Here is a 22,069-nt window from a genome sequence, read left to right on the forward strand (position 1 = left end):
AATATTTACATGTATATATATATGGAAAATGTTTGGCATCCTACTATTTACCTTACACCCTACGTGTTTTGTCCTACATGGGTTACACTATGTGAAAATCGTAAATTTTGAAGAAAAATATTATTGGGCCTGGCCCGTCGAATTTTAATGCCCAAATTTCGCGGCCATTAGACCACGAATTTCGTGTTTACAAAATACATTCTACAAGAGAAAGGTGAAACTCTTTCTCCCTCACTCACTCTCTGGCTCTCTCTCTCACTCTCTCACGAATGTCTCGATCTCTCTCCATCTTCCTCGATGTCATCTCTGGATTGATCTCATCGCTCAATCTCTCTCTATCTGATCTCTCGAAGTACTCTCGATCTCTCAACATTAGAAACGATCGAGTAAATAAGAAGCCATCTCTGGATCGATTTCTCTCTCCCTATCTTCCTCGATCTCATCTTTGGATCGATATCATCGCTCAATATCTCTCTCCATCTGATCTGTAGAAGTGCTCTCGATTTCTCAACATCGGAAACAATCGAGTGAATAAGAAGCCATAAAGTTGTTCACTGTTATTTTTTAAGGTGAGTCTCTCTCTCTCTCAGGTCGATGGATCCATAGCGCTATTCAGATTGTTGAAGATGAGATCTAGGGTTTTTGATTCACAAAATATATTAATTTTTATTTTTTGTTTCCCAAATGTATTCATTTTGCACGAAACAAAACCTAAGAACAAATAAAAATTTGATTAAGGATCCAAATGATTTCATAGATCTGAGTGTTTTGATATGATTAGATCTGAATTTTTTCTCACCATTTTTTTTCTTTCTCCTTGGATTCAAGTAGATATTCTATGGTAAGATTTTGAGAAGTTATTGCTTGTTTAATGTGATTATAAAACGAAGGGAAAATTTTCTTTGTTTAGCAGCTATAGAACTCATTCGAGCTCTTCAATCTCTAAATTTTCTTTACTTTTCTATGTTGCAGGAAGCATGGGAGATAGAGAACAGCTTGGGGAAGATCTCTGTTGCACGATCTGAAACGGTACAGATTTTGGATTTTAGCTTTTTTCGGATTTTAATATTTTTTGTTAATTTTGAATTGATAAATTTTATGAAAGTAAACAAACTTTATTTAATAAAATTTGCATTGAAAAATACATCATAACTCTACTATGGTCCATAGCAGTTATGTTTTCATTCTCCCCATGACCATGGTTTCATTGCATTTTTTGTATTATTTATAAAGCTTGACTAGTATCACCAGTCTTACAATGCTACTTATCACCTCCAATTAGTTCCAACAAATAGTTCTTGATTAATACAATTATTTATTAAAATTTAGATAACCAATATATGTTCTAGCCATTGAAGCTTCTTCTACTATGAAGGTTTTAGACCAAGCACATTTGGAGAGAATATAAATGGGTTGTAGTATGTTTGTGTTCATGTTTATGCTCTTCTTTCTGCGTTCATGGCCATCTATTTATATGGGTAGTGTTCATTTGTTCCTTCAAGTGTCACAGAGCTTTTTATTAATGTTTTATGCTCGTAGCTGTATCCTAAAATCAAATGTATGTTTCAATTTAGGCATTGAGAAAGATAAAGCATACCCTTTTATTCAGATTAGGAGTATGACACCTATTAAATTCAAATGTTTTAGTCTTCTTTTGTTGGTAATAAGTTGTGTTGCTAAATACTTGCATTGTTTTATTTATCCAAGAAATTGATGTGGTAACTCAGGGTGAACTTAAAGTTCTGCCTTCCCCATTCCATTTTACATGACACACTACATATGAACTCGTCTCTTATATGACCTTACATCGACTGACTTATCTCCTGAGGGATTCTAACTGGTTTCTTTTGGCAAAATCCACTGCCAAGTCTTTTTTCCTTTCCTCCTCAACTATATGCTACATTTGAAGCTTGGAAAGCTTATGGCATTTTGTTGCCTGATTGATGGGTACGGAACCCTCTTCCCTTACTTTTCATCTTATTTTTTTAGTTTATCTCTTGATACCTATTCGATTCAACTCTTGTAGGTTTTCTTTATTGGGTTACTTGTGCAGTTACATACATATTTATGTTGTTTTATTTGCTCAACAGACACTCTTCCTTTAACTTTAATCTTATTTTTCGTAATTTTTCTTGCGCACCTATTCAATTCTACTCTTATGGGTTTTCTTTGTTGCATTAGTTATCTTGTTTTATTTGTTCAAAAAATTTAAAAATTACTTTGCATGTATTTGGATACACCGCTTGACATTTGGGAATAAAATAAAATGCGAAGTATTACAATTTAATGTACAAAATCATTTATTGTTGGTTAAGTAATGTTCATCCATTTCTTTGTTGCTTTTCTTTTGATAAAAATGATCTAGTTTGTTACTTGATCAACTTTTTATCTTTCATCAATTTTTTTCCATCTATAACTATTTTTCTTTCCAATTTAGGTTTAATCAACTGGGTACCATGATCAGGTTACTTATAATGAGTCCTTTTAACTATTTCCTTCCAAATTTTAGGTACATTTAGCCGATAAGATTCTTGAACTCCTAAATTTGGTAAACAGTAGACGAAAAATCGAAAGTACAGCAGCAAATGCAACTTCCTCACGGTAAGTATCATGTTCTTCTAGTCAGTGGTGCACCTTGTGCTTACATTTAACCTTTTTAATTGAAATTTGCTTTTAATCTTACAAACAAGTTTCCTGCTTGTAACTATGAGTTCTTTAAGAATTACTACTATGAATATGAGTTCTTTAAGATTGAAACAAAGGTATGTTGATTAACTTGTTTTTCCATTGTTTTTCATTTATCTCTGTTCAATATAAATTAGATGTTATCTTTGAGAAAAAATGATATGCTTGTGCATTGAGATGCATGCTAAATATTTATCTATTTTTTTTTTTCTTCTTTTGGGGGGGACTACATCAAATTGAGTCTGATTTCTTGTTTGGATGACATCCTCACAGAAAATCATTCCTCAGCCCGTTCCAAAGAACCCAATCATATGAAAAGTGGTCTAAAATAACATTTAAAGGGACTTTCCGAACTTTATAACTTGTAACCTAGTTTTGTAGGATAGAATTTTCAGATTTAGCTGAGTTTTATTATTGATGATCTCCATGATGAAGATCTATAAATATAAATTCCGAAGATGGATTACTTTCGATTCATCACTAACACACATACATATATGTGCTGGAAATATCTTTGTTGGTCCCGCACCTCAAATGTGAGGATATGGTTGTCATGGTTCGAATTGGGTGGTCTTTTTATCTGTAAAGGGCTAACTTTATAGATAATCTCACCATGGATAAAGAATGTAAGGTGGTGAGTTTAGTCATGCAAAGATACCTTATAAAAGTTTCATTTTCCAATCTCATTTTAATATTTTTTCCTTTTTCCTCCAAATTAACTTATAAAACTTAAAATATTAGTGTGTGTCTGATGAGATTTGTGCCATATGTTGATTTCATCTCTTTATTTTTTGCTCCAAATTCTTGCTTTCTCTCCCTTTTCTCCACTATTTTCACTATAAATACCCCACCCCATATGTCTCATTTTTCATCAAGGAAACCAAAAATTAACTAGTAAAGTATAGAGAGAAAGATGGGGTATTGTAGGCTTGAATTAGCACTACTAGTGTGTTTGATGGGCTTGAATTTGCCTTTACTTCTAGCGAATGACCAATTCAACTCATTAGTCGAAATTGCACCTGATGACCTTTTTGTGTTTGTGTTTTTGATAAATGTACCTGGTTGTCCATAGACTACTAAAGAATATGATTCTACTAAAGCATGCTACTATGCTTTCTTTTGGGTGTGTACATAGCACACTATTTTATGCTTGAGCACCTCTTTACTCTATCTAAATTCTTTGCCTTATTGTTGTGGTGTAATTGAAGAATGATATTATACAAGTTTTTGAAAAGTTTTTGTTTACAATTATGATTAGATTCATAGAAAATCCTAAACACACACACGAAAATACTGATACTTGCAAGCCAACAAACTCTCTAGCAAGTTACCTGGCTCCGCGAATATGACTGACTGACTAGTAATGGAGGCTGCAAGGCCACTCTGCCACCAATCTATTATAATTATAATTATATATTTATAAGACTGAATGTTGCTTTGTCTTCCCAACAAGATTTGGGGGGGACCCCTTCTGGTTGAAAGAAAGCAAAGTTGTTGTTGTTATTATGGTATTGTGATTAGTAAAATTTTTATTATTATATGTATGAAGGCTTGAGAAGACTGTTTGCATATATTTGTGTCCATGGATCTTTTGGTGGACTGTTAACTTCATTGTGAATGCTTTTTTTTTCCTAAAAATTTGAAGTTAGCCTAATGAATATTGTTCCTTTATTTATTTATGGATAAATTATTCAAAAACACTTGACTATCTGAAAACAGAACATAGATTTGTTATTTAGAAATTTATGTGCCAAGGTGATGAACCAATGGCTTGATGCCATGTGTATTAAATGAGCAAGAGTGATTGGTTAATTTCGGAATTGTTTTAAGTTGGGGTGCCAATATCAGCTCTCTTTTTAAATTGTGATTGTAATATGCATTATTCTCGTTTTAAAGATCTTTATTAATAGGCATAATAAATGCATAACAATAGAAAAAATGGAAAGAAGAAAAAAGTGAAATAATTGTTTACTTGTCATCCTTGTTGTAACAAAATAACATAGACACAAGGGTTGTGTTTTGACTTTGATTGGATCATTACATATTCCAATGGTAAACTTACTTGATACTAGTTTTTATTGACTCATTTATTGTCTTCTAGGACTTTTACATTATTTTATATTATTTAATTAATAACTAATAGTTTTTTCTTTTTAGGTAAACTTTTTTAAACCTTTTACATTGCCGGTCCCAAACCCGGATAAAGGAGGAGGGAAAATGATGATCTAACTTCCTATAATAGGCCATCAAGAGGTACGTTTTTGAACTTAAACAATTGGTAACACATCAATTACTATGTCCTTTCATGAAGCCTTTTTCATTTTCTAATGCTTAGGTTTTTATTTAGTTCTTGTTTTCGTGAGCGGCTTCTTTTTGAACTAGTATGTTCAATGTCCTATCTGTTACATGTGGAAGTTTGTAGGATGTTATACTGTTGCAGGTGTATGAATCTAATCATGCTAGCACTATAAGGGTTGGCTTAATTCAAGGTCCATGTGAAATTCTTCCTCCAAAAAAGTTTAAGGAGGAAAGTGAAAGACGTATTCATTTAGAAAACAAGACAAATGATAGGTCACAATTAGTTTTCCTATGCAAGTAAGTCTCTCCATTGATTGGTGTTTGTTGCAACCCTTTTGGTGCTAGTTACATATAAACTATCATTTTAAAGGTTTATACTAGAGGATGTATTTTGAAAGTGAATGGTGAAAATTTGACTGGCTGCAAAATTTTGATTGGTCTCATTAAAATCTCAAGAGTTTTGTTTGTGTGAAATGTGTAACTTTCTTCATGTTTCAATTTCCCCTGTTAAAGCAATTCTTGCTCTCTAGCTATAAAGGAATTTCTTGTTTGGCAAAGATGGTATCAAGTAGAGCACCGTAGACGTCCTTTCCATGCATATATTCCAGATAATCAAGGTTCTAGAATATATATGTATATACTGAAATGGTGGTCTCATCCATAAGATTGGTTTTGTAGGTTTTATTTTTGCTTTTTGTTTTTTGGAAACAGTAGCAATAGTTAGTTGATTCCCAAATGAAGGATTAACTTGATAAATGGACACACACACCCCCTTTGTGAGACCTATTGTAGATATAAGAAACAACACCTAAACTTTGAGATTGTGGGTTTGATTTCAAATGATCTATAAAAAAGAAAGGAGGTTTTGATATCTATATTGCACCAAATGTATGTCTGATCCATGACTTAATCTGTTCAAATATACTAAATGGAGTTCACAATCATTTATTTTCCAAGATTGTCCTTTACATATTTGTCTTGTGTATATGCTTCTCATTCACAATCATTCTTTTTGAGACCAAAACATTGTTTTGCAGATGGTTTTATGATGAACCAAAGGGGCTTTTCAGACCTGTTACTGACTAAACCATGCTCATTCTTAAGCTTCATTATCTTCTCTAGGCTTTCCTTATGGGGCCATTTTGAGGTGCATCATGAGACCATTTTGAGGGCCATTTAGGATTTTGTAATTGCCTTTTGTTACAATTCGATGAAAACTTGAATTGGGTGTCCTGCTTTATATCTTGTTTCCTTTGCTGTTTCTTTTTAAGGATTTCTTTTGTGAATCTTTTTAGAGTTCTCTGTTTATGTATGTCACATGTATATGTATCGGAAAGAGTCTTCAGAATTGAGAAGAAGGGCAAGTCAATCTATGGCTTTGTCTTGTACAATAAGTAGCTATATCCCAGATTATATCCTTCCCTTAAATTGTAATTTTAGTCTTGAGCTTCCATATTTACATCATTTCAATTCAGATTTGGAAGGATTTATCTCAGCCATAGAAAACCAAGTGCCTGAAACTAGGTTTAAAATTTATTGCAGCCTACAACTAAAACTAGACTTACATCTGCATCAATGGCCTTAGATTGTTCTCGCCAGCCACCAATGCGTCTTTATCTGTACCATTCGATGGAAATGCAATCTTTGGATACATGATATTAGGTGAACTTTAATTTCCCTTGTTTACTTTCTAATTGTAGTTTGCATACAAATTCATTGACAGAAGAGATCTTGAGGCATTAAAGTTGTTTGAAGGAGACTATGGTCTTAAAAATCATCCCACGTCAAGCACTATGGTTCTGTGCACATTCCATGTTAGTTGAGTGTGTTTGAGTTTAGTATTATTCTTTTTAATTAACTACACAACATGCTTTGTTTGTATTCCATCTTCTGTATGATCATTGATTTCTTCTTCTGCTTATTATTTTGTAGCTCTGGTATTGAAATCAGAAAAATGTCACTCTTCTGTCGATGAACCTTTGATATTGATGGTATGGAATGATACCTTGGTAATCATGTTTAAGTTACATCATATAATTATTACATTTTAACCATTATATAGGTGCTGCAAATGCATATTTCTGTTCCCTCACTATTAGCTACAGTATCTAATTTTATATTTCTGTATTATTATATTGATATTTTTAGTTATTTTGGTATTTTGGAGTCGTGAGGCTGGTCTGACATTGTCTCAATTGTGCTAGATAGAGAAGGTTGAACTAGATGCTTCCTTGAAGATGAGAGAGAAGTCATCCAATGATCGAATTTTTGCAAATGGGTCAGACCCTCCAAACGAACATTTGAGTTTCTTGGAGGTAGTTCCTTCACTATTGTGTAGTTGTTATGTTGGGATCATTAACAACTAGTAGTCCCAGAAAAGTAATTTATTCTTGTCTTAGTTTTCTGTCAATACCAGTTTACCAATTTTCATGATCTATGTGCTCCACTATTCATTATTATTTATGTATGTGCAATTGGTTTCTTTATTAGGTGCTGCTCTCATGCACACGCACTCCACATTGCATATTAACTGATTTTTCATATTTATTTACTCATGTAGACACACTAAATATTTCAAAGTATAAGCTCCTAACATTGCTGCCTGTGTACTAGAATATGGTCTAGTGATAGTATTGAATAGCAGGAGAATGCTCTGAAGCAAGCAAGAACAAGTCAGGAGGAGGTTAGGAAGATGAACAGCAGTGAACTTCAGAAAAAGGAAATTATTCGGTTACAATGTTCACGAGTAGAATTATTTGTCTTGGCAAAGAAACTTCCAGATTATAATTTTCTTTCAATTTTGAAGAGTTACAAACCAGCAATACCATCTCTACAACAAAATGAGGGTTTTGCAAAAGAGTCCACCTAGTCTTTACTAAGGAGACAATGTGATTATTAAGTCGCTCCTTGCAAGAGTTGTAAGATGACAATTTGAGGATTTTATTGATGACTACAGAATATGCATATTTGTGTGTGTGTGTGTGTGTGTAAAACCATGTATGCTAGTCTCTACATTGTGGTGAATCATGTATAGGATGTAAGCAACTAAAGGGTGTGTAACATGTGTCACGACTTGATAGTCTGTTTGGTGCCTATTTGAGTTGTGGTAGCTTTCTTGCTTAATTGATAGAAACCAAATTTTTATGATTTTAATTATCACTTCGTATTACATGACAACCAAATGAGTATCCATTTTGATTTCTATGGTCGATATGGATGCCCATCATATTCTTGTTCTATGATTTTTCTTTTGTTTTTTTTTTTTTCTTATTTTTTTATTTATTATTTCGTTCATTGTGATTGGTGAATTAGAGGACCGTGCTATTATTTGTTAAACCTCCAAATTCGACAGTCATACTCTATGGATTTTTTTAAAATTTTTTTTAAGCCCATTCTCCAATAATTTGCTAGTCCAGGGCCGTCAAAAAAAAATTCTATAAGAGAATATTTGATGGGCATATTTGACGGGAAGGACCGTCAAATTTCTCAAAATTTGACGGACTAAGACCATCAAATATGGGCCTTTTTCACATAGTGTTAGAAGTTTTGGAATGGGATGATTTTTGGTGAGGATGATCTCTACGGTTAGAAGATCCTCCTCACCAAAAGTCAGCCCATTCTGAAATTTCTAGCCCCATGTTTACAAGTTAAAAAATCGTGGACCGTCCATTTTTTGTAAACCATTTTTGATGGGGTTAGAAGTTTTGGAATGGGCTGATTTTTGGTGAGGATGATCTCCTCACCATAAAGATCATCTTCACCAAAAAAAGCAGCCTATTCCAAAACTTCTAACCCATGTAGGACAAAACATGTTGGGCGAAGCGTAGGGTAAATAGTAAGGTGCCGAACGGGACCCTATATATATATATATCATTTTTCTTTCAAAATAAATAATTAATTAACATTACAGAGTTGAAAATGGATATCTAGTTTCTACTATGCAATTGTAGTTACGCGGCCTAAATTAAATAACAGAATAGAAACATAAATTGCGCTTCGCACTACAGAAAGTAAATAAACATGAAACCAATATCAATATCCCTAGATATTCGTTCACCAACCTATATACAAGATTACAATATAAAATGCAGACATCACCCCCCAAGTGTGATTCTTACATTTTACCATTTCATCCCCTTTTCCCATTTTTCGATTCTTGCACTTTTTACGCTTTCAAATACATCATTCATTGTTCGATATTCATTCACTTAAATATTCATTTTTCAATATTAAATCATTTTTCACACTTTGAAATTTATTTTTATCATTTAAATTAAAAATTTATAAAATTTATATCAAAACGAGGTTCGAGCAGAGCACAGAACCCAAATAACGAAAATAACATGGTGAAATGTCCTACCCACGTATAATGTGTTATGAAATACAATTAAATACATCAAATATAAATGTATGGGCGTGAATTTGAAATATAAAAAGAATCCTATATTTTTTAAAACAAATTACAAATTTTCATTAAAATCCTAAATTTGATTTTTTCAATCTACGATTGTAAATAAAAATTGACAATCCTTACTAATCTCAATGCGGGAAAATTGAAATATGTGTGTAGAAATCGAGATAATCAGTATTGAAATCGAGGCGGATTGAATGTCGAGGTAACTAAGTTTTGAATATGGTCTAGTGGCTTTAAAGATCTAGATACCGTTGTCCTATCTCCCTTTTGAGACAAAAGACGATTTGGCCTCAAAATAGATGAAATCTAAGGTTTAATGTAACACCCCAAATTTTTAATTCGTATCTCGAGGAAAAATAAATAGTGGAATTTTAAGAAAATCTTGAAAGTGGGACTTATGGTAAAACTGTAAGACCTTGTTCTGATCATTTTTAATGGAATCTGACCACACCATTAGATTCAAAATGATCGAAAAACATAGTTTAGCCTGTAAGCACGCTCAAATGCGAGTCCGAATATAAAAGTTACAAAATCCTCGATTACCGGATCGGACTAGGCTAAAACAGTGACTTTTTGTTAGAGCAATAATTTTTAAAATTTGATCATACCATTGGATTCATAACGAAAAATTATTCAACATGGACTATTTATTTGTCATTTTTGGAGATCAGGAAGTTGAATTATCGCCAAAAACGAAAACGACATCAAGTTTAGGGGTCACGTCAGGCCAAAAATGTAAATTTTTTATGGAGACATAATTTGTAGAAATTGACTATACCATTAGATCCGGAACGAAAAATTAGGCGAAATAGAGTATTCGTTTGTCAGTTTTGGAGACCGAATGACCAAGTTATCATCGATCAAAACAATAGGCGAAATACCGAATTCGTCCCAAATATTATTTAAATAATATTTTTAAATTTTTTTATATAACTCATTTTCCCCAACGCGTCATTACAGCCGAGCCAAATACGAAAAAAAAATTTGATTTCTTCCGATTTTCCACCTCAGATCTCTCGCAAACGGTCCACTTTCGACGATCACCGCAGAAGAGAAAAAGATCCGCAGCTACGTTCTCTACAAAACCCACCCAACCTTTCTTCGTTTCACTTTCTATTTCACCCGATATCGTCAAAAATCAGCCGTATTTGGATACAGAAATTTCGAAACTTTGACCTCGGATTTCGTCCGTTTCGGGGTCAAATCGCTTTCCGACGCAGAAGGGAGAAACGTCCGCAGCCTCATTCTCTACATAACCCAACCAAGTTCCTTTCGTTTTCTCGTCTTTTTCACCCCGTATAGTCAAAAATCAGTCGTATTTTTATACGGAGATTTTCGTAACTTCGACCTCGGTTTTCATCGATTTCGGGGTCAAACCGTCTTTCGCCGTAGAAGGGAGAAGAGACGAGCACATCGAGATCTTCGAAACCACCAAGCCAGTTTCGAAAATCAGCCGCTTCGAAGTTCGGTCCATCTCGATTATCGCGCCAATCGCCTCGATTTTCGCGCACGTGCTTCAATTCCGTCGCCTAGTGATTGTAAGGAACTCTCAATTTCTATTAGTAATCATAGATTGTGAAAATTGCATTTAGGATTTTATTGGAAAAATTTGGATGTATTTCCGAAATATAGAATTCTTTGTTTATTTCAAAATTCACGCCAGAAATTGCATGTTTGATATGTTTAATTGTATTTTTAACAAATTATACGTGGGTAGAGTATTTTAACGGGTTATTGCCATAAATTGGGTCTTGTGCACTGCTCGAACCCCGTTTTGATATGAAATTTGTATTTTTTTTTCATATTATTGATAGAAATAAATTCTATAGTTGAAAAATGTGATTTAATATTCAATGAACTCATATTGAGTTGATGAATATCAGAAAATAGATATTTTATGAAGAGATTGAAAACTGTAAAAGTCGAAAAAAGGGAAAAAGGGTATGAAACGGTAAAATGTCAGAGTCACACCCGAGGGGTGATGTCTGCATTTTACGTTGTTCTGTTGTATGCAGGTTGGTGAACAGATATCCAGGGATAATGTTACTGGTTGCATGTTTATTTACTTTCTGTTAGCGCGAGGCGCTCTGTTATGTTATTTATTTTAGGCCGGGTGGCCACACTTGCATGGTAGGAAACTGGATATCTATTCTCAACCTTGTATTGTTAATTTCTCTTTTGTTTTCAAATGAAAATAATATATATATGTAGCTATTTTGTGAGCTATTAAAGAGTTTTTGAATGCCTGAAGGGATAGTGCGTCATATCATCCGGAGTGGTGTACTATCCTGGGATGTACGGTAGGGACCACCAAACTCATACGTGGTATGGGACGCATATGAGAGTGGAGTCACAACTGGAATCCGGGTTTATTCTCTCTATCTTTACCAGTGAACTTGTAATGTAAAGGTGGTCGTATACGAATGGTTTGTATATTTGGGAATCACTTGCACGCCTGATAGGCATAGACGAAGATGATTAGTCAGTGATCACTAACAATCTATAGTAGTCGAACGTTCTGACACATCGAAAAGAGACCCATTGCTTACGGTCACGTCAAACGGCCAGCCTGAGCCGGATAAATGGTCAACCAAACGTGGTAAGTGCAGCGACCGGCCACAAAATCAGGAACTAAAAGCCAGAGAGAAATTGTAACATCATGTCCCGACTGGGAGCGATCCAGTCGTGAATCCCAACACTCTAATTCCAATACTCCACCATTATGTATTATGTATCTGTTGCTTATTTTGATATATAAAATGAAATGCATGTTTATTGTTTCCATTTGATCAATTAGATTTGTATAAAAAGAGAATGTTATAGTGAGTACTGCTGATCGATGTAATGTGAGTTTTAAAATGTTTAGTTGCTCATCCCTGGCTATATATACCAGTTAATCGTAGGTTTCTTCTGTAAAACTTTGTTTATTTTAAAATGATTCAGTACGTTTATTCGTTCATGTTAGGAGAGGTTATTTGCAGAAATTGTTGCTTCCTTACTGGGTAACAATTGTTACTCACCCTTTCCTTCTCCATTTTTTTTAGTTTCAGATCTGAAGCTTGGCGAAACAAGTGTAGAACAAGAGCGAGGATCATCTGGTTGGTCAGATAGACAACCAGAGTTCGTCACCTGGTAAATACTAGGGCTATACCCCCTAGTGGTGTCAATTCCCCCAGGTAGTTTTATGGATTCTGTCTTGAGTGTTAGGAATTCTGTTAGAGTGAGAAATTTTGTAAAATCCTGTATTCTGGTTATTCTTCCGCAATCTGATATTTCATTCGTTATTAGATGTATTTAAGCTTCCGCTAGTATTATATTTTGTATATGTATGCAGGATTGTATGTCGTTTATCAGGTGCAGGTTGAACGCCTTGGAATGCTAACATAAACAGAGGAGACCATGCCGAAATTTTGAGGTGCCACCTAGTACCTCGAGATCTGACATGGGGATTTGTGTTAGCGTTCGGCGGGGCGCCACAGATGGTATCAGAGCATAGTATTAGATCCGTATGGGATACTGATCTGCTATGTTTTAGAGAATTGGCTGATACCACATATATTAGAGCAATAATCATAGAGTGTCACTAGGAATTCGATATCCGAGCTCATTAATAATTCCGTATTGGAATTATGAGTTTTTCTGTGTCTAGAAGTTTATAGAGCCTTGTAAGCCTAAGATAGGATTCTAAGTTTATTTTGTTAGTAATGGAAATGGAGTCCATTACTAAGTTCCAAGCTACGATGGTAATTCATAATTTGGTAAGAGCGATTTTGGCCGTATTCTGATAATTGCCTTGTTACGGATAAACACAAGCGAGAGGAATGGACGAGGCAAAGGCTGAAACGCAATGTAGACGAGACAGATTCTAGACCCGACCACTAACCTAATAGCACAGTTAATGTCGTTCATGGGACAGATGGTTGTGTCTCATATCAAGTCTAAGGGGAAAGTATGAATAATACAACCACCACCTTGAAGCCAAATAGAAGGAAAACAATTAGTTTCTAATAAGCGATAAACAATTACGAAACTAGTAAATTCATAGGAAAAATAACCATACATGAGGAATGAGATGATAGACATACATACTCGATGGATGGAAGAATTTTATAAGAAACAATAACACATACCACTAAATCAATCGAAAGAAAGAGTTATGATATATTACGAATGTGGCAAATTGGGACATAAAGGAGAGCAATGTTCGGGTCAACGTTAGTTGATTAAGGATGTGTGGCTCTGAAAGATGCTAGACAAACCAATGTATGAGATTATGAGACCACCATATTTTAATAAAGTTGATAACGTATTCATGCCATCCCGAACAAATAAGACTAATGATCGGAAGTGAGAGATGGTACAAGACTTACCACAATTGTAAGGTGTACCATTAAATCCAAGAAATGAGGAATTGCTGGACTTATTCTCAAGAGAAATACTATTCAACCTTAGAGATCATTACCACAAGGTCGTGCCTTTGAAGAATGAGAGAATTTCCCAGCCCAAATGATAGGTAAATCCAATAATGTGGTTGTAGAATTTTCAACGATTACGTCCACCAAGATTTGGGGGTTTTTCCGATTCGATTGAGGTCAATCAGTGGATTTTGAAGATCTGAAAGATTTTGAGTACCATGTAATACCCAAGAGATCAATGGGTGACGGTGATTACATTCCAGTTGAATGAGGATGCCAATCATTAGTAACGTTTGAGAGGAATATATTGGGAGATGGATCGTTTGAGTGGGTAGAATTCAAGAGGATATTTGTTAATTGATTTATATTTGAGACTTCTCGAAAAGTCAAACACTAGGAGTTTTTGAGATCAATGCAAGGTAATCTATCAATTATAGAGACTAAGATATGATATTCATTAGGTTGTCACGATATGCGCCCGAGCTTATCCTGACAGATCTGTAGAAGGGCCGTAAATTCTTTAGAGGACTATAAACTTACCTAAGGGTCAGGAGGTCGATGATTGAGACTACCAATTATAGAGATACAGTAAATCGAGCTTAAATGATAAAATGAGAGTAGATAGAGTTACAGACTTCTAGAGGGTAAATTAGGCAACCTTAGACTTCTTCTCCTCTTAGATCAGATTCGGCCAAGAGGTCGATGAATTCGAGGCTAACCTTCCCCGGATCAATGTATCCACAATATAGAACTCCTCCACTATCAAGTTGTAGAGTTTTCCCATCACTGAGTTAGAGAGCAGTTGAAGCTCCAATGATGCCAACAGGGCCAAAGGAATCAACAAGGCAGGTTCAGAGCCTACAGACCCTAGTCTTCCAACTACCCACTTCACAGAGATCTATGAAGACAAGATCATTGACATTGTTACGCGTTTGATCAGGTGGGACATATCAAGAAAGAATATCCTCTATCACAGGCGCAAGTAAGAGCTATGACCTAGGAGAAAGTACCTATCTCCGATGAAGTTTTGGAAGTAATGATTTTTAATTATAATATTAAAAAGTGGAGTTATATTCAACACTAGTTCCTCTAGATCATATAATTCTGTGAAGAGTTTGCATACTTACTAGATCTAGAAACTATTGACATGAATTAAGTAATGAAATTATTTATACCATTGGGAGGCCTTGCGAAGAAAGAATAAGATTATTGGAAGATCATTTAAGAATTTGCAAAATAGGTATTAGAATAATTGTAAAGTGTGAAAAGACAAGTGATGTTCAATTGGTATGCTAGTCTTTATTCAATAGTCTAGTCAATTACTCGTATATTATGCTAGTGGATAAGCAAATGCTTCTTGTATATCCTTCATGTCAGAGCTACTTCCTCGAATATCAATGCAGGGAATCGCGTATCTTTCCTTTCGATTGAAAATGGCTTAACTTTGGGAGTCTAACGATTGAACTATTAGGTGAAGCAGCTCTTGCTTTACGACTTCTTGAATTAATTATCCTTCTTTAAAAAGATAGATCCTCTTTTCCATTTTATCTTTCTATCATCGGTGCCGGTTCTAACTCTTCTTTTGCCTTCTCCTTTCACGATCGTCTTCTAGTAGAAGAATTCATTATTATCGTTCTCGTTATGTGATCAATGCTTTCTACAAATAAACGCTCACTTCGAGACTTCGATCGTGACTCCTTTTCACTCCTCAAAACGAAAGCGCTATAAGTAAAGATAATGATTCCGTAGAACGGCGACTACCACCTGCCTGTACCCATATCCATCCTAAAGAAATTTAGTAGAGTATAAGTTAGGAGGTGGGTCGATGTAAAATGTGAGAAAGAATAATCTTGTGACAATGTTGCATTAATGGTGACTTAATAGAATTGTGAGAAATAGATGAAGAATGTAAGATAGCAATATTACTTATGAACTGAAAGTCATGAGAGATAGTTGGTAGATTAGTAAAAGTTAATTATGGTACTATCAATATTGGATGATAAGTGGAAAAATGTATGATTTAGGCAAAATATAAAGTTACATGAATAAGGATTAATTGATATTACAATGATATTTAAACAGTAACTGGTCAATACTGTAATTTTGGGAGTAGAGAAAGAAAGCGTGTGACTTGCAGCTTATGGGATCGTTTAAAGTAGTTGAACAGATTTTGAGCAAGTTCACCGGATGTTCTATGTGCCCATGTTGAAGAAGTATTTGTCAGGCCCTTTACATGTGGTTAGTTGCGAAACAATTTAATTGATGTAAGATTTACCTTCTTAATTAAGGTTTTAAATTATGAAAATTATGAGGAGATGTCACGGTAAGCAGAAATAGAATACTACATTGAATATAAAGATATTAGAGTATTGGGAATAGAGATTTTAATGCAGTTTGTGAATCTAGTGTTAGTAGATATTTGTATTATAGTAGGGATATAGTAAGTGTAAAGGTTGTATATTATTTTATTAAGGAGTATTAACTGGTGTGCAAATAGTAGTAATGTATTTGCGGTAAGTCTATGCAATGAGGAGTAATAATCAGGGTAAGTATGAGTAAAACATAATAGACGGTGTAACTGGTGAGAGAAGTAAATATAAAGAACAGAGAAGATTTGAAGGAAGTGTTGTTGATAGATATTAGCAAGGAAGTGATATAAGGTGAATTAATTGTTATCTTAGGGTTAACAAATAATGGATTTGTTGGAGTATGAATTTGCATTAGAGTGATTAATTAATGAATGTGTTGGGTTGACGGAATATGGAAGACATAAGTCTACGAGTTATAAATCAGATTGGTTTGAGACTAACAATAGATGGTAATCGAAAATAAATGTTGTTTCTTATATATGTCGTGTTAGTGGAATCGTGACAAAGCTCAATAAGGTATGATTTCAATTTCGAGGACGACATTTTTATTAAGGGGGGAGAATGTAACACCCCAAAATTTTAATTCGTATCTCGAGGAAAATAAATAGTGGAATTTTAAGAAAATCTTGAAAGTGGGACTTATGGTAAAACTGTAAGACCTTGTTCTGATCATTTTTAATGGAATCTGACCACACCATTAGATTCAAAATGATCGAAAAACATAGTTTAGCCTGTAAGCACGCTCAAATGCGAGTCCGAATATAAAAGTTACAAAATCCTCGATTACCGGATCGGACTAGGCTAAAACAGTGACTTTTTGTTAGAGAAATAATTTTTAAAATTTGATCATACCATTGGATTCATAACGAAAAATTATTCAACATGGACTATTTATTTGTCATTTTTGGAGATCAGGAAGTTGAATTATCGCCAAAAACGAAAACGACATCAAGTTTAGGGGTCACGTCAGGCCAAAAATGTAAATTTTTTATGGAGACATAATTTGTAGAAATTGACTATACCATTAGATCCGGAACGAAAAATTAAGCGAAATAGAGTATTCGTTTGTCAGTTTTGGAGACCGAATGACCAAGTTATCATCGATCAAAACAATAGGCGAAATACCGAATTCGTCCCAAATATTATTTAAATAATATTTTTAAATTTTTTTATATAACTCATTTTCCCCAACGCGTCATTACAGCCGAGCCAAATACGAAAAAAAATTTGATTTCTTCCGATTTTCCACCTCAGATCTCTCGCAAACGGTCCACTTTCGACGATCACCGCAGAAGAGAAAAAGATCCGCAGCTACGTTCTCTACAAAACCCACCCAACCTTTCTTCGTTTCACTTTCTATTTCACCCGATATCGTCAAAAATCAGCCGTATTTGGATACAGAAATTTCGAAACTTTGACCTCGGATTTCGTCCGTTTCGGGGTCAAATCGCTTTCCGACGCAGAAGGGAGAAACGTCCGCAGCCTCATTCTCTACATAACCCAACCAAGTTCCTTTCGTTTTCTCGTCTTTTTCACCCCGTATAGTCAAAAATCAGCCGTATTTTTATACGGAGATTTTCGTAACTTCGACCTCGGTTTTCATCGATTTCGGGGTCAAACCGTCTTTCGCCGTAGAAGGGAGAAGAGACGAGCACATCGAGATCTTCGAAACCACCAAGCCAGTTTCGAAAATCAGCCGCTTCGAAGTTCGGTCCATCTCGATTATCGCGCCAATCGCCTCGATTTTCGCGCACGTGCTTCAATTCCGTCGCCTAGTGATTGTAAGGAACTCTCAATTTCTATTAGTAATCATAGATTGTGAAAATTGCATTTAGGATTTTATTGGAAAAATTTGGATGTATTTCCGAAATATAGAATTCTTTGTTTATTTCAAAATTCACGCCAGAAATTGCATGTTTGATATGTTTAATTGTATTTTTAACAAATTATATGTGGGTAGAGTATTTTAACGGGTTATTGCCATAAATTGGGTCTTGTGCACTGCTCGGACCCCGTTTTGATATGAAATTTGTATTTTTTTTTCATATTATTGATAGAAATAAATTCTATAGTTGAAAAATGTGATTTAATATTCAATGAACTCATATTGAGTTGATGAATATCAGAAAATAGATATTTTATGAAGAGATTGAAAACTGTAAAAGTCGAAAAAAGGGAAAAAGGGTATGAAACGGTAAAATGTCAGAGTCACACCCGAGGGGTGATGTCTGCATTTTACGTTGTTCTGTTGTATGCAGGTTGGTGAACAGATATCCAGGGATAATGTTACTGGTTGCATGTTTATTTACTTTCTGTTAGCGCGAGACGCTCTGTTTTGTTATTTATTTTAGGCCGGGTGGCCACACTTGCAGGGTAGGAAACTGGATATCTATTCTCAACCTTGTATTGTTAATTTCTCTTTTGTTTTCAAATGAAAATAATATATATATGTAGCTATTTTGTGAGCTGTTAAAGAGTTTTTGAATGCCTGAAGGGATAGTGCGTCATATCATCAGGAGTGGTGTACTATCCTGGGATGTACGGTAGGGACCACCAAACTCATACGTGGTATGGGACGCATATGAGAGTGGAGTCACAACTGGAATCCGGGTTTATTCCTCTCTATCTTTACCAGTGAACTTGTAATGTAAAGGTGGTCGTATACGAATGGTTTGTATATTTGGGAATCACTTGCACGCCTGATAGGCATAGACGAAGATGATTAGTCAGTGATCACTAACAATCTATAGTAGTCGAACGTTCTGACACATCGAAAAGAGACCCATTGCTTACGGTCACGTCAAACGGCCAGCCTGAGCCGGATAAATGGTCAACCAAACGTGGTAAGTGCAGCGACCGCCCACAAAATCAGGAACTAAAAGCCGGAGAGAAATTGTAACATCATGTCCCGACTGAGAGCGATCCAGTCGTGAATCCCAACACTCTAATTCCAATACTCCACCATTGTGTATTATGTATCTGTTGCTTATTTTGATATATAAAATGAAATGCATGTTTATTGTTTCCATTTGATCAATTAGATTTGTATAAAAAGAGAATGTTATAGTGAGTACTGCTGATCAATGTAATGTGAGTTTTAAAATGTTTAGTTGCTCATCCCTGTCTATATATACCAGTTAATCGTAGGTTTCTTCTGTAAAACTTTGTTTATTTTAAAATGATTCAGTACGTTTATTCGTTCATGTTAGGAGAGGTTATTTGTAGAAATTGTTGCTTCCTTACTGGGTAACAATTGTTACTCACCCTTTCCTTCTCCATTTTTTTTAGTTTCAGATCTGAAGCTTGGCGAAACAAGTGTAGAACAAGAGCGAGGATCATCTGGTTGGTCAGATAAACAACCAGAGTTCGTCACCTGGTAAATACTAGGGCTATACCCCCTAGTGGTGTCAATTCCCCCAGGTAGTTTTATGGATTCTGTCTTGAGTGTTAGGAATTCTGTTAGAGTGAGAAATTTTGTAAAATCCTGTATTCTGGTTATTCTTCCGCACTCTGATATTTCATTCGTTATTAGATGTATTTAAGTTTCCGCTAGTATTATATTTTGTATATGTATGCAGGATTGTATGTCGTTTATCAGGTGCAGGTTGAACGCCTTGGAATGCTAACATAAACAGAGGAGACCATGCCAAAATTTTGAGGTGCCACCTAGTACCTCGAGATCTGACATGGGGATTTGTGTTAGCGTTCGGCGGGGCGCCACATTTAAAATTTGAAACTCCCGTATCTCATGTAGCTGATTTTTGAAGAAATGAGAAGAAAGAGAAGAGAAAAAAGATTGGGTAGGTTTTGTAGAGGTTGATGCTATGGACATTTTGTCCTTCTGCGTCGGAAGTCAACAACGACCCGTTCATGGTGAATCTGAGGTTGAAAGTTGAAAAAAAATCATCTTTTTAAAAAAAAAAGTCTCGATTGATTTGTATGTGTTGTAAGAGAAGATGAATAATGATTTTCCTTTTAAAAATTATTTATATAAGTTGTAGGACGAAATCGATATTTTACATATTATTTTGTTTGATGATAACATGACTGTTCGGATTCCAAAAGTGACAAGTGAATACTCTATTTTATATAATTTTTTATTCAAGATCTAATGGAGTGGTCAAATTCAACAAATTTTGTCTCTAACAAAAATTCACTTTTTCGACTCGATAGAATTATAAAATTGACGTAATTTCCATTTTTGTTGATAATTTGACTTTTTGGGCTCCAAAAATGATAAGTAAATAGTCTATTTTTTATAATTTTTTGTTATGAACCTAATGGTGTGATCAAATTTTAAAAATTCTTACTTTAGCAAAAAGTCATTATTGTAGTTTGGTCTAACTCGAAAATTGAGGATTTTGTAACTTTTTTATTCGGACTCACATTTGAGCGTGCTTGCAAGCTAAAATACATTTTTCAATCATTTAAAATCCAATAGTGTGGTCATATTTCAATAAAAATGATCAGAATAAAATTCTAAAATTTTACCCTAAATCCCACTTTCAAGATTTTCTCAAACTTCCACATTTTTTCTATATACAAATAAAAAATTTGGGGTTTTATATTTATTGTAACGTAATAAAATTTATTGTGTATATCGAAGAATTAAGTCAACTATATTGACCTATTTTTCAAACAGAAAATAAATAAATAAATAAATTATTAAAAATAAATCATGATATTATCAATAAAAAATAAAATTTTCTATAAAGAGAATTTACTAAATGAAATGTACAATTTAAAGAACCTTATCATGATTATTATCAAAGAATTAGAACATTTAGTCGAAGTAGATAAAAACTCAAAATTTTATGAGAAGTACTTTTGGTCAAATGGACGTTATCGTTGAATTTAAAAGCATCGGAAAATATAGTTTAGACTGTCAACATGCTTAAATATGAGTTTAATGTGATAAGTTACAAAAAAATTAATTTCATCAAGAAAACTTAAAGTGTAAGGGGTATTTTGATCAATAGAGAAAAATCGGTGGAGAATATCAAAAATATGAAATACAGTTCGAATTGATCTAATGAAATGGACATAACAGAAAAAAAAAATATATATGAAAAAAATAATAATTTTAATTATTTTATATTATTAATGTAATACCCCGAATTCTAATTAGTATCTTGGGGAAATAAAAATAATGAAATTTGGAGAAAATTTTAATAGAAGGACTTAAGGTAAAATACTCAGATTTTGTTCTATCCATTTTTAACGAAATTTGACTTCGCCATTAGATTCAAAATAGTCAAAAAATATACTTTAGCCTGTAAGCAAGTTTGAAATTGAGTTCAAACGGAAAAGTTATAAAATCATCGAGTTTCGCATCAAGTATTTACTAAATAGGTAAACGACACTTTAGAGATATAATTTAAGGAATTCGATTATACCATTAGATTCATGTGGAACAATCACTCGAAATAGAGTATAAGATTGTGCAAATCGACATTCGAGAAAAATAACTAGTCGAAATGACGCTTACGTCCCACTTAAGTTATAAATATCTGAATTCTAAAGAAAAATCTAATTTTTTTTATTCTTCTTTCCAACCACGATTCAACCCAATTTTCCTTGAGATTTGCAACTCAGATCTACGTCGAAGTAGAACGATTCAAGTTTCGCCGTAAGAAGAAAAGTGGTAGACTTCATTAAAAACTACATGTGGACGCGAGAAAGTACAATTTTCGTTGGGAAAAAATTTACATGGTCAGTCGGAGGTGATCTTTAACTCCTTTCAACCATCGAATATAGCTCGAGATAGGATGTCTTTCCTTCTACCTTCTAGTTATACAACAATTTCATAGAAAATTTCATGTTATCCTTTAGATTGTGATTGTTCTTCCAAATATCGATCATTTCATTAAACCTACGCATGTTTGAAT

The 22,069-nt window shown here is 34.1% G+C and overlaps 1 long non-coding RNA gene across 2 annotated transcripts; it reads left to right on the forward strand.

Annotated features, from left to right (window-relative positions):
* The first annotated feature begins 1,858 nt into the window (after positions 1 to 1,858).
* Positions 1,859 to 8,159, forward strand: LOC147386496 (uncharacterized). Of its 2 annotated transcripts, XR_015172010.1 has the most exons (4): positions 1,859 to 2,601; positions 4,843 to 4,938; positions 6,526 to 7,298; positions 7,597 to 8,159. It is a non-coding gene; the product is annotated as an uncharacterized LOC147386496 (long non-coding RNA). The 2 variants fall into 2 exon arrangements; XR_015172011.1 differs by lacking the exons at positions 1,859 to 2,601; positions 4,843 to 4,938 and adding an exon at positions 5,130 to 5,280.
* Positions 8,160 to 22,069: the final 13,910 nt, after the last annotated feature.

The sequence above is a fragment of the Akebia trifoliata genome, chromosome 14 (genome assembly GCF_017979445.1).
Source record: "Akebia trifoliata isolate Shusen 1 chromosome 14, ASM1797944v1, whole genome shotgun sequence".
NCBI lineage: Eukaryota > Viridiplantae > Streptophyta > Magnoliopsida > Ranunculales > Lardizabalaceae > Akebia > Akebia trifoliata.